Source organism: Jaculus jaculus, chromosome 1 (assembly GCF_020740685.1).
Source record: "Jaculus jaculus isolate mJacJac1 chromosome 1, mJacJac1.mat.Y.cur, whole genome shotgun sequence".
In the NCBI taxonomy this organism is placed as follows: Eukaryota; Metazoa; Chordata; class Mammalia; order Rodentia; family Dipodidae; genus Jaculus; species Jaculus jaculus.
This window is the reverse complement of record NC_059102.1, coordinates 24,531,517-24,556,444: the sequence shown is the minus strand read 5'-3', so window position 1 is coordinate 24,556,444 and position 24,928 is coordinate 24,531,517. Positions and strand designations below refer to the sequence as shown.

Sequence of the window (24,928 nt, the reverse complement as noted above, 5' to 3'; positions counted from 1 at the left end):
GCAAGGGGATTTCATAGACCTATCCACAGGGACACTGTCATTGAAATCCTAGCACTTAGGCTGCCACTTGTATTCAATGTCAGACCTTTCTAAGAAACCCTTTTCTGATCTCCAAGGACATTATGTAAGTCAAATGAGATAGAATGGACTCCAGGATTCTTTTAGGTTATTTTTTTTTTTTAATTCAGAAGCTCAACACGTTGTAACCTGACTACATTTAAGAGTATCATTCAGGACTGGAGAGAAGGCTTAGCAGTTAAAGAGCTTGCCTGCAAAGCCTAAGGACCCAGATTCAATTCCCCATGACCCACATAAGCCAGATGCACAAGGTGGCACATGGTGTGTGGAGTTCATTTGCAACAGCTAAAGGCCCTGGTGCATCCATTCTCTCTCTCTCTCTCTCTCTCTCTCTCTCTCTCTCTCTGTCTCTCCCTTTCTCAAATAAATAAAATAAATATTTTTTAAAATATCAGTCAAATTTTTGTTGTCGTTGTTGTTTGCTTTGTGTTTTTGAGATGCAGTCTCACTGAATAACCCAGGCTGGCCTGAAACTATCTTCTTGCTTGTACCTTCCAAGTGTTAGCATTATAGGTATGTATCAAACCCAGCTTGAAAACTTTTGTGGTAAAAATTCAAGTCTTCCTATGGAAAGGGGAGGTCACGAACCCTAGGTGTAATGCCTGCTGGTATCTGGCCAAATGCATATATTATACTCACCAAGCAGCCTTGTAAGCACTTTTCTTAACATTGATACCCATATATTAATGCTACTCTCACATTTGGTTAGGGAAGCTTCTCTTTTCAGATGGAGGTGACCACTGGGGTAACTCAAAAGGCACCACAGTGCTGAGAAGAAGTGACAGGAAGGTTCAGTGCTGAAGTATGTCTATCACACCTCCCAAGGCTCAGCGACCACTGAGGAAGAAGAGCGGAAAGAATGTAAGAGCCAAAGGAAGGGAGGACTGCTTACAATACAAGCTTCCAGACACGATTTGGCCTCGATATCCAGGACCTTGCGGTGCCTGGTACTACCTACACCAGACCCTCATAATAGGAAGAAAAGATGATGACATCAAAATTAAAGAGAGATTTATTGAGAGGGGATGGGAATATGATAAAGAGTGGATTTGTGAAGGGAAAATTGGGGGGGGGGAATTATCATGGTTTATTATCTATAATTATGGAAATTGTTAATAGAAAAGTTTTACAAAGGCACGCATGTCTGTTTAGCAGGACCTGGTGGTACAGAGCTGTAGAACTATCACTGGGGAGGTGGAACCAGGAGGATCAGAAATTAAGGTTATCCTTGGAAACATAGTGAATTTGAGGCCAATATATCTAAAGCAAGAAAAATAATAAAAATAGGGCTGAAGAGATAGCTAGGTGGTTAAGGCATTTGCCTGAAAAGCCTAGCAACCCGGGTTTGATTCTGCAGCACCCAGGTAGAGCAAGATGCACAAAGTGGCACATGCATCTGGAGTTCTTTTGCAGGGGCTAGAGGTCCTGGTACACCCATTCTCTCTGCCTCAGGCACTCCACCACGGCAGGACTGCTGTGAGTTCAAGGTGAATTTCAGGTCAGCCTGGGCTAGAGTGAGACTTTACCTCAAGAAACAGAAAGAAAGAAAGAAAGAAAGAAAGAAAGAAAGAAAGAAAGAAAGGAAGGAAGGAAGGAAGGAAGGAAGGAAGGAAGGAAGGAAGGAAGGAAGGAAGGAGGAAAGGAAGGAAGGAAGGAGGAAAGGAAGGAAGGAAGGAAAGAAGGAAGAGAGAGAGAGAGAGAAAGGGAGGGAAGAAGGAAGGCAGAGAAAGGAAAAGAATTGACAAAGAAACAAACAAATCAAAAATTCAAAATCAGGTTTCTCAAGATGCCACTGAAATGTGGCTTCTAAAGTAAATATTTGTGTGACCGCTGATAGATCTAAACCACTGCTTTAACCTATGGTCCACTCCCATCCACAGTACTAGCTAAACATGTAAATCTCTAAGTGCAGCCTCAGACTCTCACTGGCAGAGTGTAGGTGGGGATGTGCTAAGGTAGGGGCTGTTTCTAAATGCCCAGTAAGCTCACTAAGTGGTAACTGAGAACTACTACACCCAGATTCAACAAACCCCAGTGTTTTTTGCATACCTATCATGTGCACCTCAGTGGTCTAGACTCAAAGGATACAACAGTGAGCAAAATAAACTAGCTGCTTGCTCCTCTTGGACTCATAAGAAGGCAGGGGAGAATAACTTATAAGTAAATGTTAAAAATAACAAGATAATTACAGGATGGAATAAGTACTCAAAAGGAAGAAGAGAGTAATCTCAAGGTTAACAGAAGTGTTCACTTTGGGGGCTAGGAATACAGTTTGTTGGTAAAGTGCTTGCCCTAGCAAACACGAGACTACTGTGTAAACTGGATATGATAGAGGCAGAGGGACCAAGAGTTCAAGGACAGCCCGGGATACATGAAACCCTATCTCAAACAAATAAATATTTATATTCACTTTCCCCTGCAATGCTATGTCTTCTCTATCAAGATATTGGAGCTCCAGGGGCTGGGGAGTTGACTCTGTGGTTAAAAGTACTTGCTGGCAAAGCTTGCTGAACCTGGTTCAATCCTCAGTACTCATGTAAAGCCAGATGTGCAAAGCGATGAATCCATCTGGAGTTCATTGCAGTTGCAAGAGACCCTGGTACACTCATTTTCTCTCTGTCTCTCTCTCTCTCTCTCTCCCCCCTTTCAAATAAATAAATAAAAATTTTTAAAAAGATAGTGTAGCTGACATCCCCCAGGTGCTTAAGCCAAGTCTTGGAGCCACTCTGGATCCTTTCCTCACCTCCTGGCCCTCACCACTCTGTGCATGACATCAGCAAGTCACATGGACTCTGAGTCCAGTCCACCCATCTTCTTGCATTAGTGACCTCAATGGCTTCCTAAATGGCTTCCCATGTCCCTGTAGACTTTTTTTCCCTAAAGCAGCCAGGGTGAAATTTCAAACATACAAAGGAGACTGTTTCCCCACCTTGCCTTGAAACCTTCTGGAAGTCAAGGTTCTCCCCTGCATCCATCAGGCAGACATGGTCCAGCCTCTGCCTTCCCCAGCTCTCTGGCCTCATCTCCAGCATCCTGCCTCCAACACAGTGCTCAACCACCCTTCTCTCGGTCCCTCTCTCAGTCCCTCAGGCACACCAAATTTGTTCTAGCCTCAGGAACTTTGAACTTGTCTTTCTAGCTGCCAACTATAGACCATTTGGGTCTTAGCTCATGTTAACAAAACTAGCACCCCACCCTACCATATTAAGGTCTGTTTTATTGTAGTCATAGGCTTAGTATACATAATGATTTTTTAATCAGTTTATTTACACATTAACATCTGTGTTTTCCCAATACAATAAAAACTTCATGAATGCAGAGACTTTGGTCCGTTTTATTCACTAGTTATCCCAAGCACCCAGAACACAAGTTAACTAATTCTGGTGCCTCAAGGAGTGAAGGGAAGTGAGTAGATTAATGGAACACATTGGAGGCAGGCAATTTAGGTTCTCAGAAAAGGAAAGCCAAGTATTTCAGGGTTATAGGTTTACTGCTTCTAGGCCTTTGGGCTAAGGCAGTGCAGGGTGACAGCCTAGGGGAACACATACATTCTACCTTTGCCCTACACAACCCCATGCTCTAGACAAACAGCCTCACTGCTATTTTACCAACATAGCTAGAATTTCCCAACCCTGTTCAATGAAGAGATCTAAGTCCTGTGTTCATCGTGAGCATCAGAGCACTGGGGGAAGCTCTCACAAAGTGCGTGTGTATTACTGTACCCTCCCTCCGCCAACATCAAAAGACCATCCCAAAATTAGACATTTACATTTTAGTCAACATTTAGGTCAATGTGTTCCTGGTCCCAGGAAGGCCTTGCATTGAAAGCTTTACCTCTGATTGTAGATTGCCGGGTGTGTCTTCCCCGGCTTCTCTTCCTAGTCATCTACCCTCCATGTTTCCTCCAGCAGAACTGGATCCCCTGGCCGGCCCCCCCCCCTGGTTTTTGCAATACTAGAGATTGAGCCTAGGATGTCATGTGTATTGGGAAAGACTCTACACTAAACTCTTTGGCTGTTATTTTTTATTTTCAGACAGGATCTCACTAAGTTGCTCAAGCTGGTCTTGAACTCACTCTGTAGCCCAGGCTGGTCTTGAATAGGTAGGATTATAGCTTGCGCCACCAGGTCCAGCTTCCCTCCCCTTCTTTTTTTTTTTTAAAAAAATATTTTTTTGTTCATTTTTTATTTATTTATTTGAGAGTGACAGACACAGAGAGAAAGACAGATAGAGGGAGAGAGAGAGAATGGGCGCTCCAGGGCTTCCAGCCTCTGCAAACGAACTCCAGACACGTGTGCCCCCTTGTGCATCTGGCTAACGTGGGACCTGGGGAACCGAGCCTCGAACCGGGGTCCTTAGGCTTCACAGGCAAGTGCTTAACCACTAAGCCATCTCTCCAGCCCTCCCTCCCCTTCTTGATTGCATTTGTATATTATCTGACTCTGACATACTTGCCAAGTATGTGTGTTGGGCAAGTTCTTCAGTTGTGTCCTCTGAAAAGGAGGATAAGTAAGTATTGTCTTAATAGAATTAATATCGTGACTAAATGAAACATGCATTAGCACTCCAAGCACACTGTTTAGCACGTAACCATTCGTTTAAATGGTAGCTATAGCATTTATTATTTCTTCTTGTTGTTAATAAAAGTTAGCCCATACTATTTATCAAACAAAAAATATACTGATGAAGGGCTGGGGAGATGGCTTAGTAGGTAAGAGTGCTTTCTGTACAATCACGAGGGCGCAAGAAGGCTTGATTCACCCTAAGTTTGATTTCCCCAGCACCCACATAAGCAGCTGGGCTTAACTACACATACCTATGACCCTGGCCCTGTTAGGATAGAAGACAGGAAACTCACCGAGGCTCACTGGTCAGCCTGTCTGGCTGAAAATAGCCACTCCAGCTCCAGTGAGAGACCCTGTCTGAAGGAAACATGCCAGTGAGTAATATGATATATAAAGGAGCACACCTGACTTCCTCTTCGGCCTCTTCAGGTGTGCACACAGGCCACATGCATCTGCACATGCACGTGTGTACCGCACATGTGCTAACTATACCATACCACGCATACCACATGTACACACATGACAAAAAAATCACTGTAATAATATGGCAATACTTTATTACACGTTTGCCAATTGCTAGAAGATTCTTATTTATTATCTCCTACGATTTTGCAATCCAGTTGCTTCAGACATTTGTGTCTCATTTCCCAACCACAGGCTATATTTTAAAGGATTTTTTTTTTTTACAATCCTCCTACTGCCAGATGAGTATATTGTTCATAACAAGGATTCAAGAACCATTGCAAATAATGGAATTATATGTGGTTCTGTGATTTAGAGACTTGCATTATGTCAGAGCATAAGCTGATCTGGAAAACCAGATCAGGTTGGTCTGCAATTTTTTGTTTTAAAATATAGGCTTGCATAAGCCAGTTGCTGAGGTGGTGTACTGGTACAAGCCCTGACTTCCTGCTTTGCTTCTGAGTACCTATGATATGCTGTGCTCTGGTAGAGGCGTCTAAAGTAAGAAAGTTTGTGGAAGATAGGGCTTGAGGTGTGGCCCAGTGATAGAACATGTGTTTAGCATGTGTGAGGCTCTGGATTAAATTCTCAGCATCCCCTTCAAATAAATGAATAAATAAATGAGGAAATTATGGCATCAACTTGTCAGTATTTCTGGCATGTTTATAAACTTGACTCTTGCAGTTGCTTATTCCTCCCAAGAGCCTGGCTTATGTGTTGGAATCCAAGTGCTTGGAGAATATATGGAGCACACAGCATAATGAGCACTTAGGTTCTAGAGTCAGAAAGCCCAAGTCCAAATCCCAGCTGCATATGGCTTGTTCTGAGATCCTGGGCAAGCTACATAAATAACACTGAAGCTTTAGCTCTATTTCTTCATCTGTACATGAAAATCATAATAGCACCTATCATTTGGGGCTGTTGTAGGTCCAAAATCAAATAATGTACATAGAACATTCACTACTGGCACATTTTATTTTGTTGGTGCTGGGGACTGAACCTCAGGGCCTGACACATGCTAAGTAGGGGCTCTCCACTGAGCTACATCTTCAGGATTGACGTGTTTATAAAACTCAAAACAATATGGCATGGTGGCACACACCTTTGATCCCAGCACTCAGGAGGCCAAGGTAGGAGGATCACTGTGAGTTTGAGGCTAGCATGAGACTACATAGTGAATTCTAGATCAGCCTAGGCTAGAGAGAGACCATACCTCAAAAAAACAATAAAAGAAGATAAAATAAATAACTCCAAATATTAATCATCCTGGGCTGGAGACATGGTTTAGCAGTTAAGGCATTTGCCCTCAAAGCCAAAGGACCCAGGTTCAATTCCCCAGTTCCCACATAAGCCAGATGTACATGGTGGCAATGTGTGTCTGAAGTTCATTTGCAGTGTCTAGAGGCCCTGGCCTATCCATTCTCTGTTTCTGCTTCTTCTCAAATAATAATAAATAAAATATTTAAAAATATTAATTATCCTTGTATTGCTAGTTCATACTACTCTACCAAGCACAAGCAAGAACATGAACAAGAAGACTACACTTGGAAACTCACTTGTTAACAAAGAATAAGAGAGTGAGCAATACACCAGTTCCACTGTAAGTCAGGCATTAGAGTAGAAATCCTCCAAACGGACATCACTTAATCCTCACAACACTGCTAAGCAGGTATTATCTTTTAGAATATTTATTTATTTACGTGTGCATGTGTGTGTGTGTAGGAGTTGGTGGTAGTTTGAATGTGATAGTTTAAGTGTTATGGCCCCATTGACTCAGTCGTTTTTGCTTAACCTTCCCACCTGAGCCCCTAGCGGAGTACAGGGAGCATTTCACTGAGGGCAGATCTTAGTCCAGCCCTAGCAGGTATGTACAGTTTGAACTCTGGCTGTTCTCATTTTGTGGCGCTGACTGTTTGTGATGTCTCTCTGCTTAGATCTATGAAGGGGATCCAGCTTCTACCACTGTTGATGGTGTTCCCCTGGACTGTGTAAGTCTAAAATAAACCCTCTTCCTCCCACAAACTGTGTCTGGTTGGATGTGTTGTCTCAGTAATGTGAAGCTGAATGTAACAGCATGCCAGGGTCTCTCGCCACTGCAAACAAACACCAGATGTATATGCCACTTTTTGCATTTGACTCTCATGGGTACTGGGGAATAGAACCTGGACCAGCAGACTTTGCTGAAACATCTCCCAAGCCCCAAGCAGGTATTATCTTAAACTGAGGATACTAGGGCTCAGAGAGACTTACCCAAGTTTGCATAATAGAAAAAAAAAAAAAAGGCAATAGATTCGTCCTTTTCTGAGCTCCTATCACCTAATGCAAAAGGTGGGCCCGAGTTGCCCATGTCTAAGTTCTCCACAACACGGCCCTCCTTCAGTAGGAGAGTAGTCAGTGCTCAAGCTGGTGTGTGTAAGAACCACTTGGGTGTCCTAGAAGATTCTAACTCAATTAATTTAGGGTAGAACTCAGAAATCAGCATGTTAGGAAATTCTGCAAGTTATTCTATTGCAGGTAGTGTCTGATCACGTTCTAGAAATCTAGTCATAAGGATTAAAATGCCATTTTAAATTCATGTAATATAACGATTAATGATTAACAGTTGGCATGCTGGTATATATGTTTCATACAATAATAACATCTGTTGCAGCCATTTTACAGTTTCTTTGTACGGAAACTAATGACACTTTAAAATTGTTTTTTGTTTGTTTTGTTTTTTGAGGTAGGGTCCCACTCTAGCTCAGGCTGACCTGTAGTCACTCTGTAGTCTCAGACTGGCCTTGAATTTACAGTAATCCTCCTACCTTTGCCTCCTGAATGCTGGGATTAAAGGCATGCACCACCACACCTGGCTCTAAAAAATATTTTTGAGAGAGAGAAACAACACAAATAGATACACAGACTATGGACATGATGCCAGGTGTGCTTGCCACTACAAATGAATGTCAGACTCATGTGTCATTTTTTGCAACTGGTTTTACATGGGTAATGAGAAATTGAACCCAGGCTGTCAGGCTTTATAAGCAAGCACTTTTAAGTGTGGAGCCATCTCCCCAGCCCCAGAAATGGATGACTCTTAAATTGAGTCCATATGACTCTCATGAGTTTACTGTGCTATCTATTGGTGGGTCTCTCATTAGGAGTATCTACTTGGTAGCAGTTGTTTCCATATCTATTTAGTCATGATGATTTAAGTCACCAAAGAGAATTTTAACACTTTAAAAAAGTAGGAGGATCTAGGCGTGGTGGCAAATGCCTTTAACCCCAGCAGAGGTAGGAAGATTGCTGTGATTTCAAGGCCAGCCTGAGACTACATAGTGAATTTCAGGACAGCCTGGGCTAGCATGAGACAGTATCTTGAAAAACCAAAAGAAAAAAAAAGCAGGAGGATCCTGAAGGTAGCACTGCATTAAATTTACAGGAACCCACCAAGCCTGATTACTTAAACAGTTGTATCAGGACCTGCCTGGTATTAGCTGAGGTAATTCCTTTAAAATAAACCATATAGGTCACATAGTGCTAATAAAATATGTTGATGAATTCTTGAGTATTTTGCCCTGATTACATCTCCCTGAAGAATTGAGAACTCATTAGCATGAGCTCCTTGTCAGGCCTCCTGCCTTGTTCCTCAAGTACTTTCCAGACAGGTTTGGCATAAGAGTTATCAAAATGAACATGGTATGGCCAGCTTTCAAATGCATGGCTCACCCACCCGCTGACGGCACACACGACATTACGTGCTATGGAAAGGCTGCTATGCTTCATTACGTCTACTTTTCCATCTGAGAACTTTGGAAAGGTGAACTTGGGGGAGTGGGATATGGAGAGAGCCCTCTCTAAAAATTCTTAGCTCCTCACATGAAACTGTAGCTGGGTATTTCTCAACCCGGGGGGAAAGTCCAAAGCCAAGAAGGTAAAATAGGAAACAACAGGTGTGTGTCAGAGAGAGAACATGTGGGGGGATAAGAGTTACTTTCTGAAATGATAAGTAGTAAAAGATTGTTAGGGTAAAGCGCCTTGAATTGGATGTATTTAAAATACATCTTGCTATAGCAATGCATTATACTTATAGAGTGCTTTGAGAAGTTCAAAGCGGTTCTACATTTATGCATCTCATTTGAGCTTCCCAGCAGTCCTGGGAAGTAGTTAGTGCAAGCCCTATCACCCACCACCACCACTTGGCTGACCCCAGGAGCAGAACATCATGAAACTTGTCTGAGGTCACATGACCAGTTAGTGTCACAAGTAGAACCAGAATGCCGAGATTCTGAAACTTCGCCCGTGTTTTCTTGGCAGAAAGTGACTCTGTCACAGCTTGATCTACCCAGAGCTCATGAGGAGATTCGTGGCTACAATTTAATTGGAGAATACAAATCAGGCATGCCTAAAGAGCTCCACAGAAAGGAGGCTGTGTCTTTCAGATCATGACTGTGTAAGGAAAGGGAGGTGGAGGATGGAGTCAGTTGCTTTGGACAATATAAATTAAAAACAAACAGAAACACTTTGTAGTCAGTTTCAGGGTATTTTCAGGATGATTCATTCATTAAACTGTGTATTCATTTTTAAAAGTATCTATTAGCTGCCTTTCTATAGGAGACTGTACTCATCATTTGGGGAAGATACAAAGAAATGCATTTACGTTTTTTTGAGGGCGCTTTGAATTATACAGATAATCACTGTTTTACTGTGTTCATTACCACCTACTAGATCAAAAGAGAAGACTTCCAAGCAGAGAAGAAAAATAAACAGAAAGAGATGAAGAAGGAATCTGGGAAACTAATTTCCTTCGATTCTCTCCTGGTAGAAAGCTCTCCCTTCCCCCACATCCATCAAGGTGATAAACTGTCATACCTGGTACACAAAAGGCCAGTTAGGTCAGGTCAGCTAACCTAACATACACACACACACACACACACACACACACACACGTGCACAATGTGTGTTTCGAGGTAGGGTCTCACTCTGTTAGCCTGACCTGGAACTTCCTTTGTAGTCCCAGGCTGGTTTCGAACTCATGGTGATCTTCCTATCTCTGCCTCCCAAGTACTGGGATTAAAGGTATGTGCCTCCACGCCTGGCTCTAACACACATTTTAGCCCTAATGTTTCCTTAAAATTCAGGAGACTTAGCTCTGACTGGTGTCCGTTTCCACCAGGAACAACCAGATCAAGAGTTAAAGGAACTGTGCTAGAGCGTTGCCCAAACCTTACACTAGTCACAAAGCATCTTGGAAAGCCCAGGAATAAACTTCTGTAGTGTTTTCCTTTCCCTGGCACCAAAAAGAACTTTTCCTCTTGGCAGGCATGCACGAGGATGCAGACAAAAGCAGAGGTTTCAATGAGTGTAAGGAAACAACCCCCAAAGCAGCTAAAGGCCGGGTCATTTAGGTTGGAAGATAAACAAGGGTTTCCTAATGGGAGGCTGTGGGTTTACCCACTTGGGGGAAGGGGATTTTTATTTTCTTAAACATTCTTCCAGGCAAATTTCTTCACTTTATGTCACAAATACTTCCAAAACTTGTGGTAATACTTACATGCTAACTTTTTGTTTGGTATGTTTTTCTCTCTCTTTGTCTTGAGAGAGAGGAGAAAGACAGAGAGAGAGAGAAAGAGAGAGAGAGAGAGAGAGAGAGAATGAGCAAGCCTGGGCCTTTAGCCACTGCAAATGAACTCCAGATGCATGCACCCCCCTTGTACATGTGGCTTACGTGGGTCTTGGGAAATCGAACCTGGGTCCTTAGGCTTTGCAGGCAAACGCCTTACCTGCTAAGCAATTTCACCAGACCACAAGCAAGCACCTTTAACGGTTGAGCCATCTCTCCAGCCCCCTTGATGTATTTCTTTAATTCATCTTATATGTACATAAATAGTGTCACTGAGTAAAGACTACTTTTGTTGCTGTTGTAAGAGGTCCTGCTCAGCCCACAGAGTCAGTATATGAAACAGTGTGTATTTTCATATGCATGGTTTGCCTTTAGTGTGCACATAGACTCAGTGCTGGCTCTGTCTCTATGCCATCTCCTTTCTGCTTCTCCCGGTTTCTGTGTTTTCCACTGGCAAAATTACAGGTGAGCCCTAAAATCTGTTCCATGTGCACCATCTGATCACGCTCAGTTTTTATTTAAAAAAATATAACACGCTAGAGTGAGACCCTACCTCGAAAAACAACAACAAAAACATATATAACATATATTTGTTTGGTTTTTGAGGTAGGGTCTTGCTCTAGCCCAGGCTAACCTGGAATTGACTATGTAGTCTCAGGGTGGCCTCTGATTCACAGTGATCCTCCTACCTCTGCTTCCTAAATGCTGGGATTAAAGGCGTGTACCACCACACCCGGCCTTAAAAAATATTTTTTTAATTGGCCTAGGAGGTGGCTCAGTGGTTAAAGGCATTGCCTGAAAAGCCTGTGGCCCTGGTTCCATTCCCCAGTGCGCTGGCATGCTCATTCATTCCCCCCCCCCATTCTCTGTTACCTTCTCTCTGCTGATAAATAAAAACTATTTTTAAAATATTGTATTTATTTATTTGAGAGGGAGATAGAATGTATGGGCATGCCAGGACCTCTTGCCACTGTACACAAATTCCAGATGCATGCACCACTTTGTGCATCTGGCTTTACGTGGGTACTGGGAAATTGAACTTGGGCCATGAGGCTTTGCAAGCAAGTGCCTTTAACCAGTGAGTCATCTCCCTAGCCAGTGGCTCCAGTTTCTAAATCAGTTTTAGATACATTATGCATACATGAGAAGGGCATGGTGGCTACACCTGTAATCCCAGCTACTCAACAAGATAAGGCAGGAGAATCATAAGTTCAAGGCCAACTTGGGCTATTTAGCAAAATCCTGAGTTGGAAAAGAGAAAAAAACTGGGTTGAGAATTGCTCTCAGTGCATGTGCCACGTGCAAGACTTGAGCATACATCTAGTGCTCCAGGCAACTGGTGCTCATGACATAATTGGATTCTGCACGGCAAAATTGGGCATAGTTGGGTAGTCAATCATAATTCTGATACAATTCAGTTTATTCATGACAGAGTGATTGTAACATAACTTCAGGATAACAAATGAACTGACTGTGCTACTTTGCTCGTCCTCCCTTCCTTTCTTCCTTCTTTTCTCCCTCCTTCCCTCTTTCTTTTTTTCCTTCCCTCCCTCCCTTTCTCTCTCTCCTCCCTCCCTTCCTCCCTTCCTCCCTCCCTCCCTCCCTCCCTCCCTCCCTCCCTCCCTTCCTTTCTTTCTTTCTTCTGACAATGCTGGGGATCAAACCCAAGGCCTTGCGTGTGTTAGATAACAACTCTGCCACTGAGCTACATCACCAGCACTCAAGGTCTAGTTTTGGGTTGGAGAGATGGCTCAACAGTTAGAAAAACTTGCTTGCAAAGCCTGATGGCTCTGGTTCAATTCCCCAGCGCCCATGAAAAGCCACATGCACAAAGTAGCACATGTACCTGGAGTTCCTTTGCAGTGGCAGGAAGCCCTGATGTTCTCATCCCCCCCCCCCATCTCTCTTGGCTTGCAAATAAAAAATGATTACTTTTAAATCATGTTTTCAGAAAAAAAGTAATGTAGAGTGGGTAGTACTTGCTTTAAGTGATGAAAATATAAAACATGTCAATGTCATGAAAACCACAGTATTTTGGAATGGTCAAGGCCATGTTAGCATTTCTTTAGTAGAAATCTGAATCCAACTTCCACGTTTTACAAAATAAGGAACTAAGGACAATAAGGCCACTTGCTCAACACCACACAGGTAATTAGCAAAGGTCGTGTAAAGGAAATTCGTGGCAGAATATTTCTGTATGCAAACCATCGTCTCCACACTCATCTATGAAGAAAAATGTCACAGATGCTCAGAGCTCAAAAGAAGAAATATGATTAAAAATAAAATTTGAGGGCTGGAAAGATGGCTTAGCTGTTAAGGCACTTGCCTGAAAAGCCTAAAGACCTAGGTTTGATTCCTCAGTACTCACGTGAGCCAGATGCACAAAGTGGCACATGCGTCTGGAGTTTGTTTGTGGCTAGAAGCCCTGGAGTGCCCATTCTCTCTCCCTTCCTCTCTCTTTCTCAAATAAATAAAATATTAAAAAATAAAAATTGAGGTTATAATATAGTCCTGGCAGGCACAGCACATTTTAATAGTTTAAGAAGATTCACAAGTATTTAAAATAACCTAAGGCAATAGGATTTCTAAATTTTGCTGACTTTTGAATTACCACTGAAATAACATAGTGTTCTAAAATTATTCTAGAAGTTATATTTTTATAAATGATACTGTGGTTTTTATAACATATGCATATACATTGAAATCTTAGAGTAATATATTTTCTAATATTGAGTGCCAGTGTTAGAAAATATAGTAGAAATTCCAGGTATACTTACAGTTGTTGGTAGGACCTGAATCCATTGCTCACGATGGCTTAAACGCATTTTACATTATTTTCTTTCATTCTTGCACTAAGTACTCAACAGTCCCCCTATGGTTATTTAATTCAGCGATTGGAAATTAAATATTAACACAAATCGTTGATCAGTCATTTTTCAAGGCACATGGCTTTATTCTTACCATTAACCCCAATATTCCGAGCAAGCAGGGCTCTTTAAAAGGAGTGCTTCCAGCATTTCATTGACTCACTCAAAACTCGGTGCCTCCGTCCCTCAGTCACCCAGTGAATTTTAACCTTGACCTCCCCACAGCTGCACTGAGTCTTAAGAAAGTCCTCGATTCCGCCCTGATTCTGCCTCTTATGAAGCAATCGTGGAGAGGAAAAACAAAACCCATTCCTTTAAGAAAGATTCCGCCTCCTCTCTTCTGAGGCAGCCCCTCATGGTAATTGTGGAGTCTGCACGAAGTCACACACTTTACTACTCGCTGCTGCCGCCGCCGCGGGTCCGAGGCTGCAGCGGGCTCGGCGCAGCACTGCAGAACCCACACCGAGGAGGACGCGCACACGTCCACGGCCCGCACCCGGGAAGCGTGGATCGTCTGCGGGTAAGCACCTCTCTTACCCGTTCTCCCCAGGAACCGCGGGAGAGGGAAGGATCGTGGAAGGGACCGCTCATCAGACATGCTTAAAATGGTTATATGAATGTGTCTTCCTTCCGCGGCGCGGTGGGGTCTCGATTTGTGACTGGCAGATGTGCAGTGCGGGAGACGATGATCTGATCCATGCCCTCAGCACACTTTTTTTTTTTTTTTGTGGCTATTCATTTTAAGAAAAGCTCCTCTTGATGCATGTGAAGCTTTTCAATTTTTATTTTTATTTTTAAATGCAAGAAAACATCCCAGCCACTCCCAACAGATCTCTCAAATACTGCAGATATTTTTAAATGCCAAATAAATTGACAGGGTGAGCATTTTCTAAATAGCATTTTCTCACCAAGGCTAAGAAGTCTTCCCCCATGATTGTTTGGGTGTGTTTTTAAATAATAAGGCATGGTTAGATTTTTTTTTTTAATATATGGGAGATGGTGGGAGACTAAAATTTCTATAGCTTCACTCCAGTGCAGAGAGAAAAGGAGGATAAATGAATCGCGGTATGTGCCAAGACAAAATTCATTTGCCACACTTTATATGTGGGAAGAGGGAACTACATTTTAATTACCACATTCAGGGAAGAGGGAGGGGATGAAGATGAGGGGGATGTCGTGAAGTATTTGAGGGGGAAGAGAGAGGAGTCTGCAGATGAGGAAGGAAAGGAAATGGACTGTCGCCAGTGCCTGGGAGACGACGGGAGATAAGGGTGGGGAACGAAGTTTGTTGTGTGTTCGGGTGGGGTGAGCCCTAGGGACCGTGAATCACTAGAATGGCGCTCCGAGGGGTGTGCTTGCGGGTGGACTCGTGTCCGTGGAGGACATGTGTGCGGGAGGGATGTGCCAGTCGTGGGTGGCAGAGAAAAGTGTGTGCTGGGAGGTCTATTTCGGGACCAGGCTGGGGGTGAGAGCCTCGTGTGGAAGGCGGAGGTGGGCGGCCCGGTGTCACCTGTGGAGGGATCCCCGGTCTTGCCGGTGAGTGTGGCAAAGTTTGCCTGGTCTGGGATTAATTTTGAAGGCTGCTGGCGAAGCCTGGACTTTTCATCCACCCCAAGATGTCAGGTCTCCTAAGGTTTAGGAGGCCAGGGACCAAAGGAGGGGTGCACACCCTTGCACTGGTCCATATGAAGAATTTAAGACCGTGTCCCTGGGGAGGCGCGTGTGTGTGCGCGCGCGCACGGGGCGAGGGGGGCGTCCCCCCCCCCAACGCCAGTGTGGCGGGGAGGAAATCCAGGCCCCTCCGGCGGGGGACGTGCGGAGCTCGCTCCTCGGGGCCTCCCTCGCTGCAGCCGCTGCGGGCAACAGGCTCCATCGGAAAGCAGAGGCTCCCCAGCTTGTGGGTGTGTGTGTGTTGGGGAGGGTCTCGTTCAGCCTGGGGGAGACATTTCCCAGGCATCCCTCCTCCCCCTCGCGGTCGGTCGGGTTTCCGTCGGGGTCATTTCCCTCCTCAGGCCACGGCTCGGAGCTGCACAGCGGGAGGAAGACGTAGCGGAGGCGCCAGGCAGCCGCCCTGCAACCAGCCCTCCCTCCCGCGGAGCGCGTAGGCCCCCGCGGTCCGCCTGCCTGCCTGCCTGACGGTCTGCGCCGCAGCAGGGCAGACTTGGGGCCTCGGAGGGCGGGGCCTGGGAGCGCCGGGGTCTGGGCAGGGGCGGGGCCAGGGAGGACTAGGGTCTTGGCGGGGGCGGGGCCTGAGAGCGCCGGGGTCTGGGCAGGGGCGGGGCCAGGGCAGACTTGGGGCCTCGGAGGGCGGGGCCTGGGAGCGCCGGGGTCTGGGCAGGGGCGGGGCCAGGGAGGACTAAGGTCTTGGCGGGGGCGGGGCCTTGGAGCGCCAGGGCCTTGGAAGGGGCGGGGCCAGGGAGCACCAGGGTCTGGGCGGGGGCGGGGCCTGGGAGCGCCAGATTCTGGGCGGGGGCCTAGCCTGGGAGCGCCAGGGCCTGGGTGGGGCGGGGCCTGGGAGCGCCATGGTCTGGGCGGGGGCGGGGCCTGAGAGCGCGAGGGCATGCTGGAAGCGGAGCCTGTCAGAGGCGGGGCCGCGACGCTCCGGGGGTCGAGGGGGCGGGGTCTGGCGGAGCTGTGGGAGCCTGTAGGGGGCGGAGTCAGGGGCGGTTGGGGCGGGGCCTTCGGGGGCAGGGCCAAGGCCGCTCGGGGCGAGGGGAGTTGGGTTCGTCCCGCCAGAGCGCGAGCGGCCGCCGGTAACGGTCGCGGGGGTTGGGGGCGGGCGGGGAAGGGAAGGATTTAAATGAAGTACATTTTGAAAAGCCAAGTCGAGAGCTAGAGTCGCCGGCGACGTAGCCAGGTGTCGCCGCTTCCTGCCGCCCTGCTCGGCGTCCAGGTTCCTCCCTCCGTCCGTCCCTCACGCCCCCTCCCGTGGCGAGCGGCTCTTAAGAGGCGGCTGCGGCCGAGCCGGGGGCCGCGGCAGCCCGGCGGCTGCGGAGAAGGAGGCTGGGAAGCACAAAGCGCGCTGCGAGCGGCGCCGCGAGGTAACCTTGCGGGGTCCGGGCGGCGGGGCGGTGCTGGCCTGGCTGCGGGGGACCCTCGCCGCGGCCTCAGGTGAAGTCCCCGTGCAGGCCGAGGGGCGCCGCTGAGAGGGCCCCGACTTCCCCCGGGTGACCTCTGGCTGGCTCGTCGTGCCCGGGCGGGGAGTTGTAAAACCCAGGGCTGGCCGGAGCCTGCGCGGGCTGAAGGTGCGCACCGCGAGGGTGGGAGGTTCCCGCGCTTGGAAAAGGTGGGAGAAGAGTGTGTGGGCTTGCTGGCGGGCTGGGGGGGGGGGCGTCGCTACTCTTGTTAAAAAAAAAAAAAAAAAAAAAAAAGAAAACAACTGTCACAGGTTAAAAGTATTCATTTCTTTCCACCCCACCACACCCGCAGTCAGTGTGCCCCCCCCCAGCTCTCACCCGGGGCCGCACACACCCCCTGCAAGGATGTTAGGTTGCGCTTCCTGCGAGGGGTTACCAAGCAGAGGTAGCAGCTAGTCTGATGGGCTGGTGTTTGGGGCACTTGCAGCCCTTTTGGAGGTGTGTAAGAGCTGAGGCAAGGCCACAGATACTCTTATAACTGGAGCCTCAGTGAAATCGGCAAGACTGGCCTCAGGTGAACTTTTTTTTTTTCCTTTTTGCAGAGATTTAATTGCAGGTAGGTGCCCGTTTAAAGAGGGAGTGTAAGGAAAACCACTAATATCCCTGGCACATGTGCTGTTGGAACTGACCCGTACGAGTGTTGTGGGACTTAACTCAGCCAAGAGGCTTTGAGTGAGGATTATATGCAAGACTCAGGAAGGAATTGATAAGACTCAGGGGTTTAGGAAGAGCTGCATAAACATGTGTGGGTCCTTTCCGCTGAATTGTACAAACTTTAGACTTAGCCGTATGAAATGGTTGTCTTTCCTAGAATGGATTCCATCCTGCATCGTGCTGGAGACATCCTCATCTTGGTTTTGGAGATTTCTCCTGAGTGTTGTTAAGAATAACAATGCGATCATATTTACAATTATGACTCTTAGCTGGTAAAAAGATTTGTGTATGGGACTAACTCGTTTGGAGCATTTATGGAAAGATTTTATATCAAAGTCTCCATTGCACTGTAACTCATTTTCTTTTGCTTAAACTGATCAGATTACTGGGGGAGGACCAGGGGGGAAAGTCCACTTTTTAAAATAATTCTCCACCCCCTTAAAGAATTCAATCTGTGCTGACTTACTGAGTGCTGGCTTGTTGGTAATACTTGCTTTTCTAAAGAAAAAGAACAGTAGTATATCTATTTAAAAGGTTAGACTTAATTTAAGGTGTTTTTGAGATACTTGGTTATGAGACATTTTATATGGCGCAGCTTTTAAAAAAGTTTGTGTGCATGAGCACGTGTGTGAAGGTCAGAGGACAACTTTGAGGTGCCCCACTGCCTTTGAGACAGCGTTTCTTCTGCTGCAAACAAACTTCTGGATTGCAAATGAATGTCAGATTGCATGTATGTGCCACTTTGCATCTTGCTTTATGAGAGTGCTAGGGAATTGAACCCCCAGTCAGGCCAGCAAGGCTTTGCAAGCAAGTGCTTTTAATTGCTGAGCCATCTCCTAAGCCCCTAATATGATAGAGCCTTTTGCATGTATGATATATCAGGAAGTGTTTGGTAAACACTTGGCATGTGACATAGAGGGTTAACATGACACCTGGAAATGTTTGTTTTGCATGGTAAAAGGAAACTTTCATAATGTGTAACTTTTAGTCATTGGCTGAAAATAACTGTTTTTAACACCTTTTACCAATAATAATGTTATACTGAGATGAATGTGAGTTCTGCTCAATGATGTAGATTTGGTTTTTGTGATGCTACAATATGTTCTGGAAACAAAAGAAAACCTCTTCAAGAGCCTTCCTGAACACAACCCTAAAACTGGATGCAGTGGTGTCTGTTGTCTGTGCTTGTGAGGCTTCTTGAAGTAGTCAGCCCGGTGCTTTTGTCCCATGTAAGCACAGGTGGTTAGCTAATCAGTCTGTTATCTCAAAGCAGTTGACTGGCTGCACAGAGCATTATGCAGGTATGTTTTCAGAATGAAGGAACCTTTTTCAGAATGAAGTCAGGTTAAAAACTCAACCCAGAGCCAGGCGTGGTGGCGCACGCCTTTAATCCCAGCACTCGGGAGGCAAAGGTAGGAGGATCGCCATGAGTTTGAGGCCACCCTGAGACTACATAGTGAATTTCATGTCAGCCTGGGCTAGAGTGAGACTCTACCTGGGGGGGGGGGGGGAACAACCTCAAACCCAACTGAACAGTTGTAGAATGATCAGAACTTTCGCTTCATTAAGTACTTAACAACCAAGTGACTGAACCAAGGCATAGAGATATTCAGTGCCTGGTACAAAGTGAGCAGCCCATGTAACCTGTGGGCCCTGTACCCTGCTGCTGTTTCACATAGGGATCAATGAAGATCTTTGCTGTACTCCTAAGACTACTATGTATCATAGTAACAGGCTGTCCTGTTAATTGCTATGTAGCTCAGACTGGCCTTGAACTTGTGGTTTTCCTGAGTGCTAGGATTACAGGCATGTGCCACCATGCCTGGTACAGCCTGTTTTAAGTTTACCAAGGTATGTAGTGCCTGTAAATGCCCAGATGATAGGCATGATCTTCTTTCTGGATTATCAACATTATCAACCTGAGAGAGGTTAAGATTGTTCTGAATATTGCGTGAGTTGCTTCCTAAAGTAAATTAATTAAAAAAGATGTAAGCTGGGCATGGTGGCACACACCTTTAATCCCACCACTCGGGAGGCAGAGGATCCCCGTGAGTTCGAGGCCACCCTGAGACTACATAGTGAAATCCAGGTCAGCCTGAGCTAGAGCGAAACCCTATCTTGGAAAACAAAACAACAACAAAAAGATGTAACTTGTGTTTATATGTTGTCACTCATACTCCTCCAGGAACTTGTTCCTGCTGCTTCAGCATTGTGGTTGATATGCCAAGTAAATTAATTGTAAGTTAAGAGATGCTTAAAGCTGTGTTTAGAATTATTATCGTTAGCTGATAAGTCCTTTGGTGATAATTCAGTGAAATGTAATGTTAGGGAAAAATGCTTAAAAACAAACATTGAGGGCTGGAGAGATGGCTTAGCGGTTAAGCGCTTGCCTGTGATGCCTAAGGACCCCGGTTCGAGGCTCGGTTCCCCAGGTCCCACGTTAGCCAGATGCACAAGGGGGTGCACGTGTCTGGAGTTCGTTTGCAGTGGCTGGAAGCCCTGGCGCGTCCATTCTCTCTCTCTCCATCTGTCTTTCTCTCTGTGTCTGTCGCTCTCAAATAAATAAATAAAAAATGACCAAAAAAAAAAAAAAAACCAAACATTGAGTGAAGGAAGTTCAGCCTGTCTCCAAGACACAGGTTGCTCATCTGTGTCTCACTGTAAACTATTTCTCCTATAATTCTTAGCACTGTTGCACATTCCTTTGAAAATAATAACCATGTAGAATTTGACTAGAAAAATCTTTAACTGTCTAATTGATAATGCTGTCTTTCTTTTTAAACAGTCTTATGTGAAATTATTGAAATCTAATTTGAAACTAACATAACAGTCATAGACTGTATTGTGTCATTGAAATTCAGAATGGTGTCTTAGCACTTTTTATTTCATGTCTTCTATGTTGTTATTCTATCATCTGAATTTGGGGTCCATACCACATTATTTATAAGTGAGATTGTTATGAGGTCTTTGGGTTATACCACACATTAAATTATCTTGGCCCAAAGCCAAAACAGTCTCAGTTTTTACTGAAATGTGTTGTCTTATTTTAAGAATCCCCCTCAAAACACACAAATCAGAAATTGTCTATTGACTGGGTAAAACAAAAAAGTTTGTTATCTATTAGATGAATTTATAGTAGTCAATTTCTCTGTGATTTGTGTTTTCTAAAGGTAGGTTGCTGGTGATCCAATGGGGTCAAACCTTTTTAAATGGAAAATTCTAGAAATAATTTCTAAGCGTTATAGAATATATTATGCTTGTTTTTACTAGTGTGATGGTTTGAATGTGAATTTGTGTCCCTGTAGCATCAAGGATTTTTGATTGGATTAAGCTTCCTACTTAAGTCTGCTGGAGGAGCTGTCACTGGGGGCAGATCTTATAGTTCAGCCCTAAGAAGTGTTCAGAGCCATTTTGAGCTTTGGGTGCTCCTGTTTGCTGGCTGTTTGGTGGTGTCTGTGCTGTGCATCTGCAGAAGGGAACCAACTTCTGCTGCCATTGATGATGTTTCCCTGGATTCTGAAATAATAAGCCCTTTCCTCCCATAAGCTGCGTCTGGTCAGATGTTTGTACCAGCAACAAAAGTAACTGCAACAGTTTGTTTCTTTTGTTGTTCCTGATTTATAAATTAAACTTTATTACTGGTTTATGTTTACATTTTTCTAATACACAACAATAGATGACTTCTGATATTCCCTGGGGCAGGGGAGAGGGAGTCTTGGAATCTATTCCCCTGGGATGAGGAGGAACTGCTGTAATTATTTCTTCTATGTGAAGTGAATCACAGTTGCATATAACTGTGTGCAGGCACTGTACAGGGAGGATTCTGTTCCTTTTAAGTAAAGTTAAATAATATTTACGTGGCCTTCATTCAATAAGTGTTTACTGAATAAAAAGATAAAATTATTAGATAATGAAAAACGTGTCGTTTCTTTTATTTCATGTGTGTTACTAATGCTGCTTGTCATAGTTGAACAAGTCTCAAGTTCAAAATTAAATATTAATTGCACAGTTAAAAACATGTTTGGAAGCTGGGTGTGGTGGTGCATGCCTTTAATCTCAGCACCAGGAGAGGCATTGGTAGGAGGATTGCCATGAGTTCAAGGCCACCCTGAGACTACATAGTGAATTTCAGGTCAGCCTAAGCTAGAGTGAGATTCTACCTAAAAAACAAACAACAAGTGTGTTTGGCCAGGTGTGGTGGTGCATGTCTGTAATTCCAGCACTCAGGAGTCTTAGGTAGAACCGCTTTGAGTTTGAGGCTACTGTGAGACTACATAGTGAATTCCAGATTAGCCTGGGGTAGATAGAGACTATACCCTGAAAAACCAAAAAAAAAAAAAAAAAAAAAAAAGAAGAAGTTGTTTGAATGTTATCAAAGTACTGTTAACTTGTGTTAGCATAGGTAATGAGAATCATCAGTCTCTTGTTTGTTTAAACTGTTTTTGATTGAATATCTCTGAAAGGCTGCATGAACAATCCCTTTCAGGCTTCCTGAACATTACCACGCTTACAGAAGATTATCCTCGAAGCCATGAACAGTGACTGTGGCTTTTTGAGTTGCCTAGTATAATCCAGATGGTAGCCCAACCACCAGAAGGTATCAAGTGGATGAAACTTACTTTGGATATGAAACAGCTTGCAGTGCTTAAAAGTTTGCGTCTTGAGAAGGTAGCATAGAACAGCAGTAAAAGCTGCATGGTTAGTAGGCAAGCTGTTCAGGTTTAGTGTATAATAAAGCTAAGTCTGAATCGAGCTTTTACCTGATATTAATTGATCACCACCTTGTCGTTATCTTTTTAACTTCAAGTTTTCAGTTATCTTATTTTTCAGAGTTGGCCTAGTTGGAAGTGCTAAGACTTACTGGCATAAGATGACCTTTGAAACCTCTTTGTTATAAATTTCCTGAAATTGGTAGTAAGGACATGGGTCTGTAGACCGCACATTAGCATTTAAGGTTACTTCCTCGTACCAGGTTGGTTTGGACTTCAGGTTATAAAACTCATTTTCTGGAGTGGGCATACTCATACTTTCCACAACCATGTAGGGGTAAAAATAGTTCTGAGAAATTTGAGGATAATAGCATAATGTCCTTAAAATCAGTGTTTGTACATGCACACATACACACACACATGAAATACTTTAAATGCTCATGTGTATTAAGACAAGTAAACATTAAGGTAAGCATTGGATTAAGCAAGTTCAAAACCTGACTCTAGGTAATATACATGAAATCATTATTTAAAAAAAATACTTATTTACTTGAGAGAGAAGGAGGAGAGAGAGAAGCATAGAGAGATAGAGAATGGGTGCACCAGGGCCTCCAGCTGCTGCAAGCAACCTCCAGTTGCATGTGCCACCTTGTGCATCTGGCTTATGTGGGTCCTGGGAGAATCAAACCAAGGTCCTTTGGCTTTACAGGCAAGGGCCTCAATTGCTAAGCCATCTCCCCAGCCTGAAATCATTATTTTTTTTAGCTCATTCCTATCTTCTTTAAACCTGCCTTAATTTCTTACAACCCTCTCCTTCCAAGAAGTACTACTCCTTGGAGGGAAGGAGAAAAGGTGTTGCAGTAAGGAGTCAGCCTATTTAACTGAACTCGATGGAGGTTGGTTGGTTGGTCACCTATTAGGAACCTGGAATTCCAACAATATAGAAAGCAGTCAGGTTGAAAAAGTACTGATTTTTTCCCTTGATCTTGGGGTCTTGGTTTATAGTGTTTAAATTTATTATCATCAGCAGTCAGCAGTGGCTCAGTTTATCTATCCTGTGCATGGACAGCATTTCCCTCTTCCTTTTCCATACAGTAGCACTCTGATCTTTATATCTGCTGGAATGACTCAATGTCACAGGAGAAAGATGGGTTTACTTCACCTCTTCATGGAGAAGATAGACTTAATTGCTATGTCTAAGGAAATACATTTCAGGCTCATTTTCCCCACTCCACCCCACCCCAAGACTTAAGAACACTCTACTTGCAATCCTTTAGATGTTGGAGCCAGCCCTTGTTAACTGTGTTGTCTTGTTTATTCTCACTTGTCTAATTACTGCTTGAGGAAGAGAGTCTGTATGGTCAGCTTTGTAATATCCAAGGGTGTAGGCTGGATGGAGAGTGCCTAAGTGCAGTTGTGAATAGGTATAAGAATCTTGCATCAGTGGAGCACCTCATTGTTTTTCAGGATGACCAGAGGAATGGGTGATGACCTTGATACTTTGTTCTTACACTCATTTTTCTTCTCTCTCCTCCCTTCCCCTCCTCTTTCCTCTTCTTCCTTTCTTTCCCTCTTCTCTCTTAACTTTAAGAGTATTCCTCTTTCCTTGCCTTTTTGCTGATGACTATTACTCTTGAGACAGTATTCTGTTTCTTCTAGGGAAAGATAGATAAAGTGATTCCCATCTTGTTTCTGAAAGTTGGCTTTCAACTAGGGATTGCTTTAGAAAGAATTATTTTTCTTTTCCAAGACAGGGTCTCTCTCTAGTAAGTCTCAGGGTGGCCTCACTGCAACCCTCCTAACTCTGTATACCAAGTGCTGGGATTAAAGGTGTGCACCACCATGTGTGGCTTGTTTTTCCATTTTTAACAGCTTTGCTTTTTAAATTTCAAAGAAAGAACTCTGCAAACAGAAGTGTTAGAAACCTTACTCATCACCTAATAGCTGGGAGCCATTATGTGTTAGAGTAAAATATGTCATCATAAATGCACAATGCTTTATACTTGGGCTTTTTTGTTTTGTTTTACAAAACTAGATTTGCAGTGATTTTTATATTAAAAGTCTTGATCTATTTAAGTGGATATCAAATTATTTTCAATCAAAATGTTAAAAAGTAATATGTTCTTTATCTTGGGTTGGAGAGATGGCTTAGAGGTTAAGGCACGTGCCTGTGAAGCCAAAGGAGCCAAGGTCAATTCTCCAGGTCCCACATAAATCAGATATACAAGGTGGCACATGAGTCTGGAGTTCGTTGGCAGTGTCTAGAAGCCCTGATGTGCCCATTTTCTCTCTCTCTGTCTCAAGTAAAAATAAATATTTTTAAAAAATACATTATTTATCTTAATGAATGTTGATAATATTGTTTCCTAAATACTTTGCTATCATTAGCATCATAATGAGAAATGCTTGATAAACAAGGATATAGTCACTAGCCATAGAGACACGTTCACTACTATCACAGAATGGAATAGGGAAGGGAGGGACATTTTATGCTGGCCATGGTAAAGACTCTGTGAAACAGATTACTTGGCATCACTTGAGTTACGTGGTTTTATGTTGCATTTGATGTGTTACAATAATCTTAACTTCACTGGGCTCTTTCACAGCCAGGGGATCAGTCAGACCAGTACTGTCCATGTGCTAGCTTAACACCTCAGGTTTCATTGAGTATGTCTGACATGACCCGCCAGTTTTTAATGGATGCTTCTGGAGGATTGTGTCTATCAGTTAGGAACTTTGAAGAAGAGATCCTGCGTTGTCTCACACTTGGATGTCACAAGCACATGTCTCCTGGAGCTTGTTTAATCTGGTCCCAAAGAGAAGAGTGCTATCTATTGAGTGGCCAGCATCAAGT

The 24,928-nt window shown here is 44.3% G+C and overlaps 1 protein-coding gene and 1 long non-coding RNA gene across 5 annotated transcripts in view; one reads left to right on the top strand and one right to left on the bottom strand.

The window, feature by feature from the left end:
* Positions 1-895: 895 nt before the first annotated feature.
* Positions 896-14,039, bottom strand: LOC123457610. The gene is made up of 3 exons (XR_006635081.1): positions 13,485-14,039; positions 4,937-5,000; positions 896-915 (listed from the first exon to the last, which is right to left on the bottom strand). It is a non-coding gene; the product is annotated as an uncharacterized LOC123457610 (long non-coding RNA).
* Add3 (adducin 3) overlaps positions 13,796-24,928 on the top strand; it is a 144,934-nt gene continuing 133,801 nt past the window's right edge. Inside the window, exon 1 of one of the 4 annotated variants that reach the window (XM_004659357.2) lies at positions 13,796-14,094. The gene's annotated coding sequence lies outside the window, so the exon portion shown is untranslated. Of the gene's footprint in view, positions 14,095-14,780; positions 14,846-16,436; positions 16,616-24,928 lie in introns of those variants that run through there. The other 3 variants (XM_004659358.2, XM_045141464.1, XM_045141462.1) reach the window with 3 other exon arrangements.